The 14,552-nt window shown below is 43.7% G+C and overlaps 1 pseudogene; it reads right to left on the reverse strand.

The window, feature by feature from the left end:
• Positions 1-3,193: 3,193 nt before the first annotated feature.
• Positions 3,194-14,552, reverse strand: part of LOC141076417 (uncharacterized) — an 85,161-nt pseudogene continuing 73,802 nt past the window's right edge.

Consider the following 14,552-nt stretch of genomic DNA (forward strand, 5'->3'; position numbering starts at 1 on the left):
GCTAATTAAGAGAAATCAATATTCATTGGATTCATTCATTCATCAGGAGACTATTAAATATTGAACTATATCCAAGCGGAACTAGACGAAGAAAACCCTAAATTCATGTATCATTTTATTCAAAACAGTCAGAAAACTAGCCACATATTGGCAGACCCCAGACCTCAAACTATATACTGTGTAAGTTTATAAGCCCCTCCAGTGTCAGGAATAGATAGTATGTGACAATACAGTATAATTCTTGTGTTTTTCTCCTATAGGGACTGCCCTAGTTTGGTAATGTAACTGCTGTTAATTAGTAGTGCAGACAAATTGTCCTAGACTAAACTCAGTTTTCAGGCGGCCCAATATGTACGACTCAGGGAAAACTTACCTGCTCCAAAGATCATTAGCAGCTTCTAACTAATGGCCATGCTGCGGTCTGTCAGGGAATGAGTGCAATATCGTTATAAAGACTAGGGATATGTGCAATCATAATTTCTGGGAGATCTGTGCCATTATTTATTATGAATATGGAAATTATCTCTGAAAATTAAGTGTTCCCTGAGCGGTATATACGGTATTTTCCCATACTATCTATTCCTGACACTGGAGGGGCTTATAAATGTACAAAGTATATAGTTTGAAGTCTGGGGTCGGCTAGCTATTACAAAAGAGCAAACAGATATTTGAAGCTGCTGGTGCCTCTGGAGTCCCTCGAAACTTAAGGTGTAGGATCCTTCAAAGGCTTGCTGTGGTGCATAAACCTACTATTCGGCCACCCCTAAACAGTGCTCACAAGCAGAAACGGTTGCAGTGGGCCCAGACATACATGAAGACTAATTTTCAAACAGTCTTGTTTACTGATGACTGTCGAGCAACCCTGGATGGTCCAGATGGATGGAGTGGTGGATAGTTGGTGGATGGCCACCATGTCCCAACAAGGCTGCGACATCAGCAAGGAGGTGGAGGAGTCAAGTTTTGGGCCGAAATCATGGGGAAACAGCTGGTAGGGCCCTTTAAGGTTCCTGAAGGTGTGAAAATGACCTCTGCAAAGTACACTGTTCAAAAAAATAAAGGGAACACTTAAACAACAGAATATAACTCCAAGTAAATCAAACTTCTGTGAAATCAAACTGTCCACTTAGGAAGCAATACTGATTGACAATCAATTTCACATGCTGTTGTGCAAATGGAATAGACAACAGATGGAAATTATCGGCAATTATCAAGGCACCCTCAATAAAGGAGTGGTTCTGCAGGTGGGGACCACAGGCCACATCTTAGTACCAATGCTTTCTGGCTGATGTTTTGGTCACTTTTGAATGTTGGTTGTGCTTTCACACTCGTGGTAGCATGTGACAGACTCTACAACCCACACAAGTGGCTCAGGTAGTGCAGCTCATCCAGGATGGCACATTAATGGGAGCTGTGGCAAGGTTTGCTGTGTCTGTCAGCGTAGTGTCCAGAGACTGGAGGCACTACCAGGAGACAGGCCAGTACACCAGGAGACATGGAAGGGGCCGTAGGAGGGCAACAACCCAGCAGCAGGACCACTACCTCAGCCTTTGTGCAAGGAGGAACAGGAGGAGCACTGCCAGAGCCCTGCAAAATGATCTTCAGCAGGCCACAAATGTGCATGTGTCTATACAAACGGTTAGAAACCAACTCCATGAGGATGGTCTGAGTGCCCGACATCCACAGATGGGGGTTGTGCTCACAGCCCAACACTGTGCGGCCCTCCAAAGGAATGCCACCCCACACCATTACTGACCTACTGCCAAAGCGGTCATGCTGAAGGATGTTGCAGACAGCAGATCGCTCTCCACGGCATCTCCAGACTCTGCCACGTCTGTCACATGTGCTCAGTGTGAACCTGCTTTCATCTGTGAAGAGCACAGGGCACCAGTGGCGGATTTGCCAATCCTGGTGTTCTGTGGCAAATGCCAAGCGTCTTGCACGGTATTGGGCTGTGAGCACAACTCCCATCTGTGGACGTCAGGCACTCAGACCATCCTCATGGAGTTGTTTTTTAACCATTTGTGCAGACACATGCGCATTTGTGGCCTGCTGGAGGTCATTTTGCAGGGCTTTGGCAGTGCTCCTCCTGTTCCTCCTTGCACAAAGGCTGAGGTAACGATCCTGCTGCTGGGTTGTTGCCCTCCTACAGCACCCTCCACATCTCCCGGTGTACTGGCCTGTCTCCTGGTAGCGCCTTCAGCTTCTAGACACTACGCTGACAGACACAGCAAACCTTCTTGCCACAGCTCGCATTGATGCGCCATCCTGGATGAGCTGCACTACCTGAGCCACTTGTGTGGGTTGTAGAGTCCGTCTCATGTTACCACGAGTGTGAAAGCACAACCAACATTCAAAAGTGACCAAAACATCAGCCAGAAAGCATTGGTACCGAGATGTGGTCTGTGGACCCCACCTGCAGAACCACTCCTTTATTGAGGGTGTCTTGATAATTGCCAATAATTTCCATCTGTTGTCTATTCCATTTGCACAACAGCATGTGAAATTGATTGTCAGTCAGTGTTGCTTCCTAAGTGGACAGTTTGATTTTGCAGAAGTTTGATTTACTTGGAGCTATATTCTGTTGTTTAAGTGTTCCCTTTAATTTTCTGAGCAGTGTACATACTTCGTAAGTTTATAAGCCACTCCAGTATCAGGAATAGATAGTATGTGAAAATACCGTATATACCACTCAGGGAACACTTTACTTTCAGAGATAATTTCCATATTCATACTAAATAATGGCACAGATCTCCCAGACATTATGGTTGCACATATCCCTAGTCTTTATAATAATATTGCACTCATTCCCTGACAGACCGCAGCATGGCCATTAGTTAGAAGCTGCTAATGATCTTTGGAGCAGGTAAGTTTTCCCTGAGTGGTACATATTGGGCCGTCTGAAAACTGAGTTTAGTCTAGGACAATTTGTCTGCACTACTAATTAACAGCTGTTACATTACCAAACTAGGGCAGTCCCTATAGGAGAAAAACAACAATTATAGTGTATTGTCACATACTATCTATTCCTGACACTGGAGGGGCTTATAAACTTACGAATTATACAGTTTGAAGCCTGGGATCTGCCAATATGGGGCTAGTTTTCTGACTGTTTCGGATAACATGATAAATGATTTCAGTCTTTTTGTCTAGTCTCGCTTGAATACAGGTCAATATTAAATAGTCTCCTGATGAGTCGCCTTTTGTGAGGACGATGAAACCCATTGAAATGAGAGGCTTGGAGAGTGAGTGTATATACGTCACCTCACCCTATATACTGAGATGTGGGGTATATGCTTTTTCTATTGGTCACCTACTGACTAACCTTCAGGGGGTCAATTATGGGTATAGATTCACATTTGGAATTAATAAAGTTTAGTTTTATCCTTTTTTTAGCAAACATGAGGAATGACAAGAGACAACCCATTTAAGAAGATTCAATTTTGGTTAAAACTATTCCAACATTATGAACATAAAAAAGGCTTCTCCCCTGTGTGACGTCTCTGATATTTATTAACAGTTGATTTCCTAGTAAAATATTTCCCACATTAAGAAAATGAAAAAGGCTTCTCCCCTGTGTGACTGCTCTGATGTCTAACAAGAAGCGCTTTCCGGTTAAAATATTTCCCACATTCTGAACAGGAAAAAGGCTTCTCTCCTGTGTGGGTTCTTTGGTGTTCATCAAGATTCCCTTTCCGGTTAAAACATTTCCCACATTCTGAACAGGAAAAAGGCTTCTCTCCTGTGTGAGTTCTATGGTGATCAACCAAACTTTGCTTCCAGTTAAAACATTCCCCACATTCTGAACATTTAAAAGGCTTCTCCCCCGTGTGAGTTCTCTGATGTCTAACAAGAATCATTTTCCGGCTAAAATATTTCCCACATTCTGAACAGGAAAAAGGCTTCTCCCCTGTGTGAGTTCTATGGTGATTAACCAAATTTGATTTCTCATTAAAACATTTCCCACATTCTGAACAGGAAAAAGGTTTCTCCCCTGTGTGCGTTCTGTGGTGTGTAACAAAATGAGATTTCTCATTAAAACATTTCCCACATTCTGAACAGGAAAAAGGCTTCTCCCCTGTGTGCATTCTGTGGTGTGTAACAAAATTAGATTTCTCATTAAAACATTTCCCACATTCTGAACAGGAAAAAGGCTTCTCCCCTGTGTGCGTTCTATGGTGAATAACAAAATTTGATTTACGTGCAAAACATTTCCCACATTCTGAACATGAAAAAGGCTTCTCACCTGTGTGAGTTCTATGGTGAGTAACAAGCAGTGATTTACGTGCAAAATACTTCCCACATTCTGAACATGAAAAAGGCTTCTCCCCTGTGTGAGTTCTATGGTGAGTAACAAGCAGTGATTTATGTGCAAAACACTTCCCACATTCTGAACATGAAAAAGGCTTCTCCCCTGTGTGAGTTCTATGGTGTCTAACAAAATGTGATTTATGTGCAAAACATTTCTCACATTCTGAGCATGAAAATGACTTCTTTGCTTTAGGAGCAGTTTGTTTTTTAATGCCTCTTTTGTGACTTTGATTTTCCTTAGTAGTCAGTAATGAATCAGGAGATGGGACCTGTTTCATAGGATCAGATGACAGATCTTTGCTGTGAATATTTGATGATATATCTGGAGTAATAGCAATCACTTCAGTTGTGTCTTGTAGGATCTCAAGATCATCAGATTTAAAAATTGAAGATGTCAGCTGTCCCCCTGATCTCCTGGTACAGTCATCTGCTAAGATAAAAACACAATTATTTTTAATAAAATATCCTTGAGTTTTATATTTTTGAACATTTCTACTTAAACTGTCCATAAAAATGGCAAGCTATGTAAAAAAGTTTAATTATTTACCAAGACAATGACAGTTCACAGTCTAATAGAAAACCTTGTTGGATGAGCCAGTAGTGTGCGGTGTTCAACTGTTGGTTCATTCTGCCTCCCAAATATCGAATAAAAAGAAACCAATCAATGTTATGTAGGCGAAAATAATACCAATTCTCATCTCACAAAAAACAAGTCCCCACTCAGGTCCATCATTTGTCAATGGAAAAACAGATAAGGCAGGTTAGAGTTAATGCTATAGTTAGGGTTACTGTTATGCTAAAGTTAGGGTTAGGGTTTATTCTAAAGTTAGGGTTAGGCTAAAGAATTTTGCTTTTCTCAATTGTCTCCCCAATAATTTGGTCACATCAGAGTTTTCTATTTCCAGAAAAAAAAAATAAAAACGAATAAAATGGCCCGTCAGTATTATAGTGCAGAGGAGACTTATGCACTTTTATGCTCTGACAGGGAAGAAAGTGCAGTGTCAGATGGCGATGTGGATTTCGAGGGCTTTAGTAGCAGCGACAGTGATAGGTCAGAAATGAGCAGTGATTCTGGTCCATCCTCACACACAAGGACCAGTACAACAAGAAGGACAAATAGCGCTTCTGGAGAAATGTCTCCAACTCAGGGAACAATGCCCAGTACTAGCGCTGTCCCTAGTGCTCGTGAATTGGTGCACACCAATGTCCAAGGGGCTTTGCCTCTTGATGTAGCATTTCCCAGATGGGAGGCTTCGGATTCAGCTACTCCATTCATCCCTAATTTTAATGCCATTCCTGGTATAAATGTGGAGGTGGAAAAATTTGCACCAATTATTTTTTTAATTTGTTTCTGACAGATAGCTTGCTAGAGCATATTGTCCTACAAATTCATATGTGTCCCAATTCATCAGCCAGAATCCACGATCCTATTATGCTAGGTCAAATTTATGGACACCAACTAATGTCCTAGAAATGAAAACATTTTAGGACTTACATTCGCTATGGGCTTGTTAAAAAACGAGCATTCGGTCCTATTGGTCCAACCGCCCTGTTCAAGCCACCGCTATGTTTTCTTCTGTTCTTCTTAGGACCTGTTATGAAAGCTTTTCGCATGTATGAGGGGAAAGGTAGCCAACTAAACCCACCAGGATGCCCTACTTATCTGGGGACATCTGGAAAAATCGTTTGGGAGCTGATAACTCCATTTTTACAAGAAGGCTACAATCTGTATGTTGACAACTACTACACCAGTATACCCCTAATTAAAAGTTTGGTTGAACATAACATAGGGGCTTGTGGGACTATTCGCAAAAACCATCACGGGTTTCCACGATCATTGGTCAAAAAAAAGTTCCGAAAGGGGCAGTCAGGGGCTTTACACAATGGAGAGCTGCTTGCCCTTAAGTATAAGGATAAAAAAGATATTTTTATCCTGAGCTCGATCCACACAGATGCCACAAGGGCCACTGCAGACCAACAGAGATCCACTACTCCAAAACCTGTGTCTGTCATTGACTACAACAAATATATGGGGTGTGGACCTTGCAGATCAGGTTCTACAGCCATACCAGGTATCAAGAAAATCATAGATCTGGTATAAAGAGTTAGTCATGTATTTGTTTCAGGTGGCCACATATAATTCTTTTGTGTTATACAAAAAAGCCGGAAATGCAGACACTTTCCTTGATTATCAGGAAAAGGTCACTGAAAATCTTGTTTTTGATAATTTTGTCCCCGCCAATCCTTTAGAATGTGAAGATGTCAGAAGACTCACTGAGCGACATTTTATTGCACTCATCCCAGTAACTGAAACAAGAAAGAACCCCCAGAGAAGATGTCGTGTATGTTCCTAGAGAGGAATGAGGCATGATCCCCGCTATTATTACCCACAATGCCCATCACTGCCAGCCTTATGCCTCCATGACGGCTTTACAATCTTCCACACAGAACCACGTTTTTGAACTGTTTTGACATTCAAGCATTTGGTTTATTTAGTGACAGACACATTTGAGTAGAGCTGACTTAAAGGGAATCTGTCCCCCTTTTTTGAGATATCCTATAATGATATCTTTCAATTGTGTGTCACCTAAGGATTCTCTTAGTACTTTTGCTTCCCCCTGACCCCGCACCTTTCATGCATAAATACCTTGTTTATATCGGTTCAGATGTATGTAAACTGCCGCTGTCCGGTCCGCTGGGCGGGGCTTATTCACCTGCTCCCCCCTCCCTGTCTTGCTCTACACAAAAAGAAATGTGTAGAGCAAGACAGGGAGGGGGGAGCAGGTGAATAAGCCCCGCCCAGCGGACCGGACAGCGGCAGTTTACATACATCTGAACCGATATAAACAAGGTATTTATGCATGAAAGGTGCGGGGTCAGGGGGAAGCAAAAGTACTAAGAGAATCCTTAGGTGACACACAATTGAAAGATATCATTATAGGATATCTCAAAAAAGGGGGACAGATTCCCTTTAACAATTTCCAGGGGTAGGTGGGGTTAGAGGTCTCCAGAGACACAAGCTGGGCACAATATGTTATTGTGAGGCTTAGAAAAAAATTACATCCAGCAAAATGTCACCGTGATTACGGCGCCTGCACAGTAGCATCTATAAGTAAGACACAGAGGCTACTGGACAGGGGCCGCTGGTGACATTTTGCTGGATGTATTTTTTTTCTAAGGCCGGGGTCACACTAACCGACGCAAAATACGGTCAGTATTTTACATGCGTAATACAGATGAATGACCCCTAAATAGTGCTCCGTATGTCATCTGTAATCAAGGTGTGGTCGCGTATTTTGCGCATGTCAGCATCCGTATGTAATCCGTATGGCATCCGTATGGTGAGATTTTCTCGCAGGCTTGCAAAATGGACATATAATGGAGCCCTATGACAGGGTTTCTAACAGAAACCAAAGAATAGATATATACTCATAGAATGCATATATATATATATGTGTGTCTCAATGACATGTGTGTATATATATATATATAATGTATTCTATGTGTCTATATCTATTCTTTCGTTTCTTTATTAAACCTGTCAGTGTGATTTTACTGTATAGCGCACTGAATTGCCGGCTTTTCTAAAAGACACCGGGTGCGTATTTCTCGCAGGTCACATGTGTGGTCCGTGTGTAAACCGTATTTTTTGCGCACCCATAGACTTGCATTGGCGTATTACGGCCGTAGTACGCTGACAGTCCCAGCATGCTGTGATTGGCACGGAGCGTAGAATACGGATGAGAAATATACGGCTGGTGCGAGGGACCCCATAGAGAATCATTGGTCCGCGTCTAATGCGTGCTTTTAGTGCCTCTCACTCGGCCATATTCCTCGCCAGTGTGACCCCGGCCTAACCCCACAATAGCCACAATATTATAGGCATTATCACCAATAATATCAATGCTATTATATGCATTATGTAATAATGGGGGCAGGTCAGTGAGGGGTCAGCGACCTGTCATAAGCCAATACAGATGAATATGTAATCAGAGCACCACATAAAGCCCCGCCCACAGCCCCGCCCACAGCCCCGCCCCAGAGCACGAGAATCTCATTACTGAAAACTACAAATACAGATTACACAACAGTAAACCAGAGTTGCCCTCATTTATGGTGGATCATTGGAGCTACTATGGATCCTGAGCAGAAGATTAGAGAAAATAATATTGCTCCCCATTTCAAGAGAGATTGTGCAGTAATCTGAATTCCTTAGGACCAAAAACAATGTCATTTATGACGTGGAGTGACTCCATGACACCAGGGCTGGAGCCAACACATCTCCTGCAGGCGAGAATAAATGTATATTACAGCCCTCAGCCACGCACAGCTTAGAGATCTATCATGGCACAGGTGGAATGTTTGTCCTGGAGATTATCACAATCCTCCTGGAAGTTAGTTGGTTTTAATACAAATTGAAAAGTCAGGATAAAGGGAAACTCTGCTGTTATTGGACAGAAATTCACACTTGGCCTCACTGCACATTTACTGTTGTCGCTCATAAAAGGGAAGTTTGGCCAGAAAGACTGGACCTGGTCTTGTAGGAACCATAAGACATTCAGCAGCACAGAAGGGAGAGAAGATTCATCCGATAAGATCTCAGGGATCTAGGAAGCCAACAGCATCATTACCCTCCGCTTTCTCTTACAGGCCCAGCATAAGATTTTTCTTCAAGTGATTTTCTAACTTGTCAGCACATTCTACGTACGCTGTCATTTGGCTTTATAGTTACAGATCTGGGCAGGTAACGGTCAGCGTCTCCTAATGTGAAGGAGAGAATGGCTATTTCCTTTCTTTTGAGAATAAACTTCAGTTGTGTGCAAGCCTTTACTGAGAAAGGAGTAGACATCTAAGGCCGGTATCACACTACTGTGTGTGATGTGAGAAACTCGCACGAGTCTCTCGCATCAACACCCGGCCGCCGACACTCAGGACCGGAGCTGTGGTTGCATGTATTTCTATGCATTTCTATGCAGCCGCAGCTCCGTTCCTGAGTACCAGCAGCGGTGCTGGATGTTGATTACGAGAGATTCGTGCGAGTTTCTCGTATCACACAAAGAAGTGTGATTCCGGCCTAACTGTGTGATCGGTGTGACTCTTTAAGCATGCACTCAGCCTATATTGGGTCAGGTACATGCAATCATATAGGTACTGCTTTAAGGGATCACCCTCACACTAATACCAGGGGGTAGGTGGATCCTCCAGGTCGTAAGTTCTATAGAAAAGGGCTTTCAATGCCCAAAGTCATTTGAACAGTTTTGGGTGGAGGAGAATGTTGTGGTCTAGAGGCAAAATGGTGATCATGGTAATACGGCCGGACTACACCACCGATAAAGCAGCCACAGCCGGTGACTGAGAGGAATCTGTGACGTCTCTGCATTCAGTGGTCACTACTTACCTGGGTAGTCATATGTGGGAATCTCCTCTTTACACCACTCATCATCTCTCACATATGTCTCTGTAGTATTAATATGGGTCAGATCTTCACCCTGAAACAAATATTGTAAAAGTCACAGACAGATGGAGAAGTCCCATCTATGATCAGCTCTAATCCTGCCATCTCCACCGTTCTCATTACACAAGTATAAAACATATAATACTGGTGGATAAAACAAGACTGAGCACAAGACCTTCACAGCCGTCTACACATCATAGGGGAGATCTCCTGACACCTTCTCTCCATCTACCTGATGATCCTGAGGAGCACTGGGATCTTCTTGTTTACTGTCCTGTGGAAGAAGAGGACGGGGACATCTCTCTGGTGTTGTCCTCTTACTGGACAGATCTGGAGGAAACACATACAGGGACTGAATTCATTCTCTACATACAGATAATTATAGGCCATGTGTATTTAGTCCTGTCTATTACCTGGAGATGTGAGGGGCTGGGGAACCTCCATTATGACATTCTTGTACAGATCTCTGTGTCCTTCTAAATACTCCCACTCCTCCATGGAGAAATAGACAGAGACATCCTGACACCTTATAGGAACCTGACACATACAATGATACCGTCATCCCCCCGATCCCTTCATAGTATTACTGTATAATGTCCCAGCATTCCCAGCAGTGTCACCTCTCCAGTCAGGAGCTCCATCATCTTGTAGATGAGTTCTAGGATCTTCTGGTCATTGATGTCCTCATGGATCAGGGGGTGAGGTGGAGGCCCCGTGATTGGGCTCAGGGGTCTTCCCCATCCCTCAGACACAGGGTCCTGACAGCAATCACTAGAGGTCTTCTTCACCACTGTGTAATCCTGGTAATGGAGAGACACATTAATAAATCTCACTACAGACATTTCCAGAGTCCTCACCTCTCCAGTTCTGTCCATCTGTTATTCCCATAGATAAGAATGATGTAATGTGACGTCATCAGAATCTCTCACCTCTCCAGTGAGATGGAAGAGGATCTCTAGGGTGAGGTGTAACATCCTCTCCGCCATCTTGTCTCTGTCCATATCCATCCTTGATGGGTAAATCAGGAAAATTCTCTTCTGTAGAAGATCTTCACTGAGAGGATCCGATATTGTAGAGACCTGAATGAGAAGATGAGCCGATGTAACATCATAAGAATCCTGTGTAATAATACAATTACTGGAGATAATAAGGGAAACATATGAGAAGATTTATTATTTTACAGGGTTTAGTTTTCTTCCCTGACATCTACTAATAAAACCTATATATTTAGGCCACAGACAACAAGCAGTTTCCTCCTCGGAGTCGGCAGCTGAACACGTTCCTCATAGACTCATCTTCCATAACGCTAATTCTCGTCTCATTACCGACACTGGAATCGGCATCAGCAATACTGCAGGAGATATTCATTACACGCAACATGAGAAATAACTCCTTCATGATGAGGACGACATCTTCATCTCCTACTGCGGCTCTAGAGACAGATTTGGCCAGAGTCGGTCACTGCCTCCATCCCCACCGGCCGTCTATATGAAGGTTTCCCGTCTTCCCCGCACTGGAATCTTCTCTCACGTTAGATCTCAGCTCTGAGTCACACACAGAAGTTTGAGGCTTTTAGAAAAGATTTTTTGTTTCCACAAACACAACGGACAGAAATGATCTGATCCCAAAGTCTCCATGTACAGTGATTTATGGGGTTTATTTCTGGCCTTAGGCTTTCCTATATTACAAGAAAAACTCCAGAAAAAGCCGATATTTAAATGTTTCTAAAGAAAATTGGCTCCAACAATTCTTGTAAGAAGAAAAAAATATGTAAAAAGCAGAAGACACATTTTACTATATTTCAACAAGTGAAACAATTTTTTTGCAAATTAATTCTTTTGGTCCCCAGAACATAGATGTACACCGCAGGGACGGCACAGATGAGGCTGCAACAAAAACCCTGGCAGTTTAACCCCTTGCTGCTGTGAAAAGCAAATATGGCATCTAAGAAGGTGTGACAGAGTTTGGCTGAATGCCCCCCGCCTCCAAGTACTCGATAGTATGGGGCGGCCTAGTTACTATGATACTTACATGCCTAATAATGGGGTCTGGGCTGCAATGTATGAAGGTCTATTAGGCCGGGCCAGAGGCAGCGTCCAATAAGTTACCTTATAACGCCCCCATACACATTAGACTAAAGTCCCATGAAAGCACTGATTTCGGGGGATTTGGCCGACCATATAATGTATTTGGGGGCCTCCCGACAGATGATGTCAGGGCAGAGAAGGATCTGGCATCCTGAATTTCAGAGGATAATCTGTTTGTTCTTCCTGTAGATAATCCTCCTCTAGAGGAGTCTGGAGGTGACTCTCTCATACAGACCACAGGAAAGCTGGAATATTTGTGTGTATGGGGGAGTCGGGAGAGATCGCCATCTGCCAAATGACCGTTCAGCCAACTCTGATCTCATGTGTATGGGGCCGTTAGTATTACACTGACAGGCAGTGATGATACACGGCACTACAGTAGTACAGGGCATCACCGGAGCCATCAGAGGCTTGTATGTTGTATGATCGCACTGATCAGAGGGGTTTACAGATCCGACAGCAATAGCTGGAATTGGACCCTCCAACGTAAAGAAAAAAAAATCTATCTATCTATATACACTGTTCAAAAAAATAAAGGGAACACTTAAACAACAGAATATAACTCCAAGTAAATCAAACTTCTGTGAAATCAAACTGTCCACTTAGGAAGCAACACTGGTTGACAATCAATTTCACATGATGTTGTGCAAATGGAATAGACAACAGATGGAAATTATTGGCAATTATCAAGACACCCTCAATAAAGGAGTGGTTCTGCAGGTGGGGACCAAAGACCACATCTCGGTATCAATGCTTTCTGGCTGATGTTTTGGTCACTTTTGAATGTTGGTTGTGCTTTCATACTCGTGGTAGCATGACACGGACTCTACAACTAACACAAGTGGCTCAGGTAGTGCAGCTCATCCAGGATGGCACATCAATGCGAGCTGTGGCAAGAAGGTTTGCTTTGTCTGTCAGCGTAGTGTCCAGAGGCTGGAGGTGCTACCAAGAGACAGGCCAGTACACCAGGAGATGTGGAGGGGGCCGTATGAGGGCAACAACCCAGCAGCAGGACCGCTACCTTCACCTTTGTGCAAGGAGAAACAGGAGGAGCACTGCCAGAGCCCTGCAAAATGATCTTCAGTAGGCCAGAATTGTTCATGTGTCTGCACAAACGGTTAGAAACTGAGTCCATGAGGATGGTCTGAGGTCCTGACGTCCACAGATGGGGGTTGTGCTCACAGCCCAACACTGTACAGGACACTTGGCATTTGCCACAAAACACCAGGATTGGCAAATTCGCCACTGGCGCCCTGTGCTCTTCACAGATGGAAGCAGGTGACAGAGTCTGGAGACGCCGTGGAGAGCGATCTGCTGCCTGCAACATCCTTCAGCATGACCGGTTTGGCAGTGGTCAGTAATGGTGCGGGGTGGCATTTCTTTGGAGGGCCACACGATGTTGGGCTGTGAGCACAACCCCCATGGAGACACAATTGTGCCTTTACCTGGAGATAAATTCCCAGTGGGGGGCAATTTCCAAAATGCAATAACTTAAGTGGGGAATTCAGCTCTTTTCGCACTTAAGGGATCTGTATATGGAGTCTACAAACTACAGTGGGGGAAATAAGGATTTGTTACGCTGCCAATTCTGGGGCTAAAGTCACATTTTTGTGAGGAAAAAAGTAAAATTGTCATTTTTTCCTTCCACATTGCTTAAATTCCTGTCACACTATCCGGATTCAGATATTGTCCTGTCAGAAAGGAGAATACAGAGAGTGAAAGGGTTAATAGGACTCACAGGAGGAACCGGCCCAGAAAGCAGAAGATCCAGGAGTATCTGCCACATATATGACTGCTCTGTGCACAGGACCTGTGATGAGGTCACAGGAGGGGAGGAGTCAGGGGTCACATGATCGGGGCCTCAGTGTGTGCAGGACTCAGTGTGCTGGAGCGCTCCCGATAATCAGCTGCGTGTGTCGCGCTGTGTGATAGTCACAGCACCTGCATGGAGAGCGACACATGCAGCTGATTATCGGGAGCGCTCCAGGGATCCGGGGTCCCGATGCAGCTATTCGGTAAGTGATATTAGCCAATAACAACTTCTCCGACGATATTCGCTCATCTCTAGTAATAACAGCTCAAAGAAATTCACCGAACTTTTCATTAAGTTTAATAGTGAGACCCTATTAAATATTGAGCACCAGCGGGATGAAGCATTGACAGTGGCATGTAAAAGTGTGGGCGCCCCTTGTCAAAATGACCGTTATTGTGAGCAGCAGTAAGATGAAGATGAAATGATCTCTAAAAGGCCGAACCTCTAAGATGACACATGGCCTTTGTATTTTAGGCAAAAATAATAATAAAATATATATATATATAGACATTTATTACAATTTCATAATTGCAAAAAGGAAAAAGGGGCGATGCAAAACTTTGGGCACCCTGGGAGATTTGTGTACTGAGATAATTTTGACCAAGATTTCACACCTTAATTAGCTTGTTAGGGTTCTGGTGAGATCACATGGTGACCAGGAGCTACAGTGTGAGGAATGGGCTAAAAAGCCTTCACTAGACCCCTGTACAGCTGTATAATGAGGCCCAGGCTTTATAGTGAGGGGACAGGAGTGAGGGCCTGTGCCCAGGAGCTACAGTCTGAGGAAAGGGCTAAAAAGCCTTCACTACACCGCTGTACAGCTGTATAATGAGGCCCAGGCTTTATAGTGAGGGGACAGGAGTGAGGGCCTGTGCCCAGGAGCTACAGT

The sequence above is a fragment of the Dendrobates tinctorius genome, unplaced genomic scaffold, assembly GCF_039654945.1.
Source record: "Dendrobates tinctorius isolate UK_male_01 unplaced genomic scaffold, ASM3965494v1 ptg000404l, whole genome shotgun sequence".
In the NCBI taxonomy this organism is placed as follows: domain Eukaryota; kingdom Metazoa; phylum Chordata; class Amphibia; order Anura; family Dendrobatidae; genus Dendrobates; species Dendrobates tinctorius.